Source organism: Podarcis bocagei (assembly GCF_964188305.1).
Source record: "Podarcis bocagei genome assembly, chromosome: 13".
Lineage (NCBI taxonomy): Eukaryota > Metazoa > Chordata > Lepidosauria > Squamata > Lacertidae > Podarcis > Podarcis bocagei.
Window position 1 is genome coordinate 54,355,793 of NC_138138.1, and position 7,471 is coordinate 54,363,263.

A 7,471-nucleotide genomic window follows, 5' to 3' on the forward strand; every position below is an offset into this window, starting at 1 on the left:
GTTCTCATCCTGAAGCAAAGTTCTTAACCTGAAGTACTATTTCTGGGTTAGCGGAGTCTGTAACCTGAAGCATATGTACCTGAAGCGTATGTAACCCAAGGTACCACTGTAATTGGATTTTGAATAAATGTGCAATCAACTGTTTTGGATTTTATTGTGTTGTTAGCTTCCTTAGCTGGTTGTGCAAAGTGCTGTTCTGAATAATGCTTTTCATAAGAGAGAGTTTATGGAACCAAGGGGGGGCGGGGCCCCAAAAAGTTTGGGAAAACTGATGTAGTTGATACAGATTGCTGAGATCAGCTGTTTCCATTGCTCGCCCCACAAACTTGGAGGTTCACACGTATGAAAGATTCCCTGGCAGAAAGAACACAGAACTTCAACTGTCAGGGGTTAAGGGCAACTGAGTTGTGCAAGCTCAGAGTTTGTGGTTTGTGTTTGTGGTCTTTATTGCATATGCAGTCTTGAGGGTCATTTCAGCCGGGGGTGGCCAACTCCTGAGGGACTGCGATCTCCTTTCGGAATTAAAATCTGGCAGTGATCTACCTCCCTTTTTAGGGGTTCAGGTCAAAGTTGTTGAGAAAAGTTACGTTTGGGGGGCAACTTTTAGGGGGAAGGAATCCTAAGGTGGGATGTCGATCTGGTAAATTTATAAATAAATAACAATATTTATTGTTTTTTAATAACAATAAATAACAATTTATTTAATAAAAATAAATAACACTGAGGGCCTTCTGGTGGTTCCCTCACTCCGAGAAGCCAAGTTACAGGGAACCAGGCAGAGGGCCTTCTCGGTAGTGGCACCCGCTCTGTGGAACGCCCTCCCACCAGATGTCAAAGATAACAACAACTACCAGACTTTTAGAAGACATCTGAAGGCAGCCCTGTTTAGGGAAGCTTTTAATGTTTGATGTATTACAGTATTTTAATATATATATTTTTTGGAAGCAGCCCAGAGTGGCTGGGGAAGCCCAGCCAGATGGGCGGGGTATAAATAATAAATTATTATTATTATTATTATTATTATTATTATTATTATTATTAGTGAAACACTCATATTAGGACACACTGGTTGGGCGCTGTGAGGAACAGAATGCTGGACTACATAGGACTTTGGCCCGATCAGAAGAGGTTATTTTTATATTCCCACAACCCAGTCAAAGGTGGATAGCAAGTGCCAGCAAAGGGGAGGGCAGGGTGACCAGCTACCCCCTTACGGACACTCCCGGGATCCTCAGCCAAGATTTGCCACTGACAGGGGCATCCAGATGCAAAAGGGGGGGACTGATGTGTGCTTTTGAAAAAGGAAGGAAGAGGATGAGAAACGTTTTACCTGCCAATATCTGCTCTTCAGGAGGGACGCGGGTGGCGCTGTGGGTTAAACCACAGAGCCTAGGACTTGCCAATCAGAAGGTCGGCGGTTCGAATCCCCGCGACGGGGTGAGCTCCCATTGCTCAGTCCCAGCTCCTGCCAACCTAGCAGTTCGAAAGCTCATCGAAGTGCAAGTAGATAAATAGGTACCGCTCCGGCGGGAAGGTAAACGGGGTTTCCATGTGCTGCTCTGGTTCGCCAGAAGCAGCTTAGCCATGCTGGCCACATGACCTGGAAGCTGTACGCTGGCTCCCTCGGTCAGTAAAGCGAGATGAGCGCTGCAACCCCAGAGTCGGCCACGACTGGACCTAACGGTCAGGGGTCCCTTTACCTTTATCTGCTCTTCACTATAGGATTGTGCAGATCTCTGACCTCCTCTGATCATTGGAGGTTTTTAAACAAAGGTTGGGTGGCCAGCTGTCAGGAATTACTTAGCTATGATTCTTGCATTACAGGGGAAGGACTAGATGGCCCTTGGAGTTCCCTTCCAACTCCACAATTCTATAATTCTAATCACTTGGCTGATTCCTATTGTCCGATTCACACCTTGCTCCAGCTGCCCCCTGGTGTCTCCATCTGCATCCTGCAAGCTGTAGCTATAGATTACAGAATGGGTAGGCAAACTAAGACCTGGGGGCCGGATCCAGCCCAATCACCTTCTCAATCCGGCCCATGGATGGTCTGGGAATCAGCATGTTTTGACATGAGTAGACTGTGTCCTTTTATTTAAAATGCATCTCTGGGTTATTTGTGGGGCATAGGAATTCGTTCATTCCCCCACCCCAAATATAGTCCAGCCCCCCACAAGGTCTGAGGGACAGTGGACCGGCCCCCTGCTGAAAAAGTTTGCTGACCCCTGCTCTAGTGTTATTGTATGTGTTACTGATATTGCAAGTACAGTACAATCGCTGAGACATTTCATTCACAGTGGCGTAGCGTGGGTTGTCAGCACCCAGGGCAAGGCAAGTAATTTGTGCCCCCTAACCCATGGATTTGCGCCCCCTAATCCGTGGATTTGCGCCCCCTAACCCTAACCTCCAGATGTTGCGCCCGGTGCGGCCGGCCCCCCCTGCACCCCCCACGCTACGCCACTGTTCATTCATAACACCAGGAGTTTTTTTAAAAAGTATTCAGAGCAATGAATGGGGAAGAGAAGAAGTAAGCAGCAGATAGTAAGGAACTGCCAGCGTGGTGTAGCGGTTAGAGTGCTGGACTAGGACTTGAGAGAACAGGGTTCGAATCCCCGCTCAGCCTTGAAGCTCATTGCGTGACTTTGAACCAGGCGCTGCCTCTCAGCCTAGCCTATCTTGCAGGGTTGTGGGAATTAAAGGTGGAGGGTGGGGGAGAACCATGTACCTTGAGCTCCTTGGCGAAAAAGTTGAAACGTAAATGCAAAATAGAAATAAAATATCTGCTTGCTGCTGCTCTCACCAGTTAGACTGGGCCCCTGCTCCCCAGCAAAGAGGCCATTCCATCTGTTCCTGCTTCCCTTTGAAGAAGAAGCAGGAACCATCTGCACCAGTGGCGTAGCGTGGGGGGTGCAGGGGGGGCCGGCCGCACCGGGCGCAACATCTGGGGGTTAGGGTTAGGGGGCGCAAATCCACGGGTTAGGAGGCGCAAATCCACGGGTTAGGGGGCGCAAATTACTTGCCTTGCCCCGGGTGCTGACAACCCACGCTACGCCACTGATCTGCACTGGGGTTGATGGGATTTATTATTATTATTATTATTATTATTATTATTATTATTATTATACCCCGCCCATTTGGCCGGGTTTTCCCAGCTGCTCTGGGCGGCTTCCAACAGAATACTAAAATACAATAACCTATTAAATATTAAAAGCTTCCCTAAACAGGGCTGCCTTCAGATGTCTTCTAAAAGTTTGGTAGTTTGTTTTTCTCTTTGACATCTGGTGGGAGGGCGTTCCACAGGGCGGGCGCCACCACCGAGAAGGCTGCTTCCTTTAAGACTACAGCTTCCATCATCCTGACCGTTGGTCATGTGGACTGGGGCTGATGGGAGCTGGAGTCCAAACACATCTAGAGCAGGCTTCCTCAACCTCGGCCCTCCAGATGTTTTGAGACTACAATTCCCATCATCCCTGACCACTGGTCCTGCTAGCTAGGGATCGTGGGAGTTGTAGTCCCAAAAACATCTGGAGGGCCGAGGTTGAGGAAGCCTGATCTAGAGCAGGCATAGGCAAATTTGGCCCTCCAGATGTTTTGAGACTACAATTCCCATCATCCCTGACCGCTGGTCCTGTTAGCTAGGGATGATGGGAGTTGTAGTTCCAAAACATCTGGAGGGCTGAAGTTTGCCTATGCCTGATCTAGAGGGCCACAGGTTAGCTGCTGCCGCTGCCTGGTTGGGTCACCAGTCTGTTTTTCAGAGGCTGGCAAGCTCTGTTTCTTGACGTATGAGCCACCTGTTTCCATACAAGCTAATCATTATAAGAACCCTGCAGCATAAAAAAATCTTCGTTTCCCTCCTTTCGTGTCACGTCTTTGCAAGCCTTAAGGGCAGGAACAGGGTTTACGTTGATTACTTGGCAAGCTGCCCTGGCAGATTTTCTGGGGTAGAGATGGTTTGAACATATATTTAATTAAACGCACAAGCAAAAAAACAAAACAAACAAACAAAATTAAACCTTAACGATTAGCCACAAAAGCAGCAGTACATTATGAAATCAACTATATTTTTTTTATATAGTGTCGACTATGCCGGGGCTTTTCAAATTGTGATCTGCAGGCCACATGAACTGCTTCCATGAGTTTCACAGGTGCTTCACAAGGTGTGTGTAAAAATGCAGTTAAGAATCATACAGTATTTAGCACCCGCAATTGCAACAGGCTGAAAAATCACCAAATGGTCTACCAAGAACCTAAGCAATTTTCAAGAGATCTGTGGGTGGGAAGTTTGGGAACCACTGTTTTATGTGCATCGTGCTTTAGAAAGAATTGGTAGGGTAGGTTCCCTGGCTGAGGGGGGTTACAATCTCAAACCAGCCCCCCCAAAACAGTGGGGGGGGGAGCGGGGAATATGGAGGCATGAGCAGGTAGAATAATATGTTATTATTTTTGCTATACCAGGTTTCCCAAACTTGGGTCTCCAGCTGTTTTTGGACTGCAACTCCCATCATCCCTATCTAGCAGAACCAGTGGTCTGAGATGATGGGAACTGTAGTCCAAAAACAAGCTAATCGTGTCTACATTTACTCCTTTGGCTTTGCTCCTTGTAAAGCAGTGCTGGCCAACCTGTCCTGCTGATGTTGGGACTACAACCCCCATCATGCTTGCTCATTGGCCATGGTGGGTGGAGTTCACGAGAGATGGGAGTTTAACAACAAATGACAGGCCACAAGCGTAGGGAGAGCAGTAGTGGGCAACCTGTGGCCCTCCTGATGTTGGGACTCCCATCAGGCTCAGCCAATATGGCGAACGGGTAATGGATGATGGGAGATGTAGTCCGGCAACTTCTGGAGGAGTGCAGGACTATGTTGGATGGCGCAAAAACTTTGGAGGCAATGCAGGTTTTGTGGAGGGACTTAAAGGAAATTATGTGGTCACGTAGAATCATAGAATCATAGAATCCTAGAGTTGGAAGAGACCACAAGGGCCATTGAGTCCAACCCCCTGCCAAGCAGGAAACACCATCAGAGCACTCCTGACATATGGTTGTCAAGCCTCTGCTTAAAGACCTCCAAAGCAGGAGACTCCACCACACTCCTTGGCAGCAAATTCCACTGTCGAACAGCTCTTACTGTCAGGAAGTTCTTCCTAATGTTTAGGTGGAATCTTCTTTCTTGTAGTTTGGATCCATTGCTCCGTGTCCGCTTCTCTGGAGCAGCAGAAAACAACCTTTCTCCCTCCTCTATGTGACATCCTTTTATATATTTGAACATGGCTATCATAACACCCCTTAACCTCCTCTTCTCCAGGCTAAACATGCCCAGCTCCCTTAGCCGTTCCTCATAAGGCATCGTTTCCAGGCCTTTGACCATTTTGGTTGCCCTCCTCTGGACACGTTCCAGTTTGTCAGTGTCCTTCTTGAATTGTGGTGCCCAGAACTGGACACAGTACTCCAGGTGAGGTCTGACCAGAGCAGAATACAGTGGCACTATTACTTCCCTTGATCTAGATACTATACTCCTATTGATGCAGCCCAGAATTGCATTGGCTTTTTTAGCTGCCGCGTCACACTGTTGGCTCATGTCAAGTTTATGGTCAACCAAGACTCCTAGATCCTTTTCACATGTACTGCTCTCAAGCCAGGTGTCCCCCATCTTGTATTTGTGCCTCTAATTTTTTTTGCCCAAGTGCAATACTTTACATTTCTCCCTGTTAAAATTCATCTTGTTTGTTTTGGCCCAGTTCTCTAATCTGTCAAGGTCGTTTTGAAGTGTGCTCCTGTCCTCTGGGGTGTTAGCCACCCCTCCCAGTTTGGTGTCATCTGCAATTTTGATCAGGATGCCCTTGAGTCCATCATCCAAGTCGTTGATAAAGATGTTGAATAAGACCGGGCCCAAGACAGAACCCTGTGGCACCCCACTAGTCACTCTTCTCCAGGATGAAGAGGAACCATTGATGAGAACCCTTTGGGTTCGGTCAGTCAGCCAGTTACAAATCCACTGAGTGGTAGCATAGTCAAGACCGCATTTTACCAGCTTCTTTACAAGAATATCATGGGGCACCTTGTCAAATGCCTTGCTGAAATCAAGGTAGGCTACATCCACTGCGTTCCCTTCATCTACCAGGCTTGTAATTCTGTCAAAAAATGAGATCAGGTTAGTCTGACATGACTTATTTTTCAGAAATCCATGCTGACTATTGGTGATCACAGCATTCCTTTCTAGGTGCTCACAGACTGTTTGCTTAATGATCTGCTCCAGAATCTTCCCTGGTATTGATGTCAGACTGACTGGGCGATAATTATTTGGGTCCTCTCTTTTCCCCTTTTTGAAAATAGGGACAACATTTGCCCTCCTCCAGTCTGCCGGGACTTCGCCTGTTCTCCAGGAATTCTCAAAGATGACTGCCAGTGGTTCTGAGATCACATCTGCCAGTTCTTTTAATACTCTTGGATGCAGTTCATCTGGCCCTGGAGACTTGAATACATCTAAACTAGCCAAGTATTCTTGTACTATCTCCTTAGTTATTCTGGGCTGTGTTTCCTTTGCTGAATCATTTGCTCCAAATTCTTCAGGTCGGGCATTGTTTTCTTTATCGGAGAAGACTGAGGCAAAGAAGGCATTGAGGAGTTCAGCCTTTTCTGTGTCCCCTGTTTGCATTTCACCATCTTCTCCTCTGAGTGACCCCACTGTTTCTTTGTTCTTCCTTTTGCTACGAACATACCCATAAAAGCCTTTTTTGTTGCTTTTAACCTCTCTAGCCAGCCTGAGTTCATTCTGTGCTTTAGCTTTTCTGACTTTGTGTCTACACGTGCTGGCTATTTGTTTGAATTCCTCTTTGGTGGTTTCCCCCCTTTTCCATTTTTTGTACACATCCTTTTTTAATCTTAACTCAGTTAAAAGTTCTTTAGATAGCCACCCTGGCTTCTTTAAGCACCTTCCATGTTTCCGTCTCATTGGTATTGCCTGACGTTGTGCTTTTACTATCTCCCTCTTAACAAACTCCCAGCCATCATGAACTCCCTTTCCTTTTAGTATTACTGTCCATGGGATCTCACCCAGCACTTCCCTAAGTTTTTTGAAGTCGGCTTTCTTAAAGTCAAGAAATTGAGTCCTAGTATGCTTGGCTGCTCCTTTCCGCTGTATAGTAAACTTCAGAAGAGCATGATCACTCGCGCCTAATGATCCTTCCACTTCTACCCCACTAACCAGGTCATCAACATTGGTTAGGACCAGATCTAAAATGGCTGTTCCTCTTGTTGCTTCTCCCACTTTCTGGACAAGGAAGTTGTCTGCAAGGCCAGTGAGGAATCTGTTTGACCTTATGCTCTTGGCTGAGTTTGACATCCAACAAATATCCGGGTAATTGAAGTCCCCCATTACTACTATCTCCCTTCCTTTTGCATGCTTGGCCATCTGTTCCAGGAAGGCATCATCTATGTCCTCCGTTTGGCTTGGGGATCTATAGTAAACTC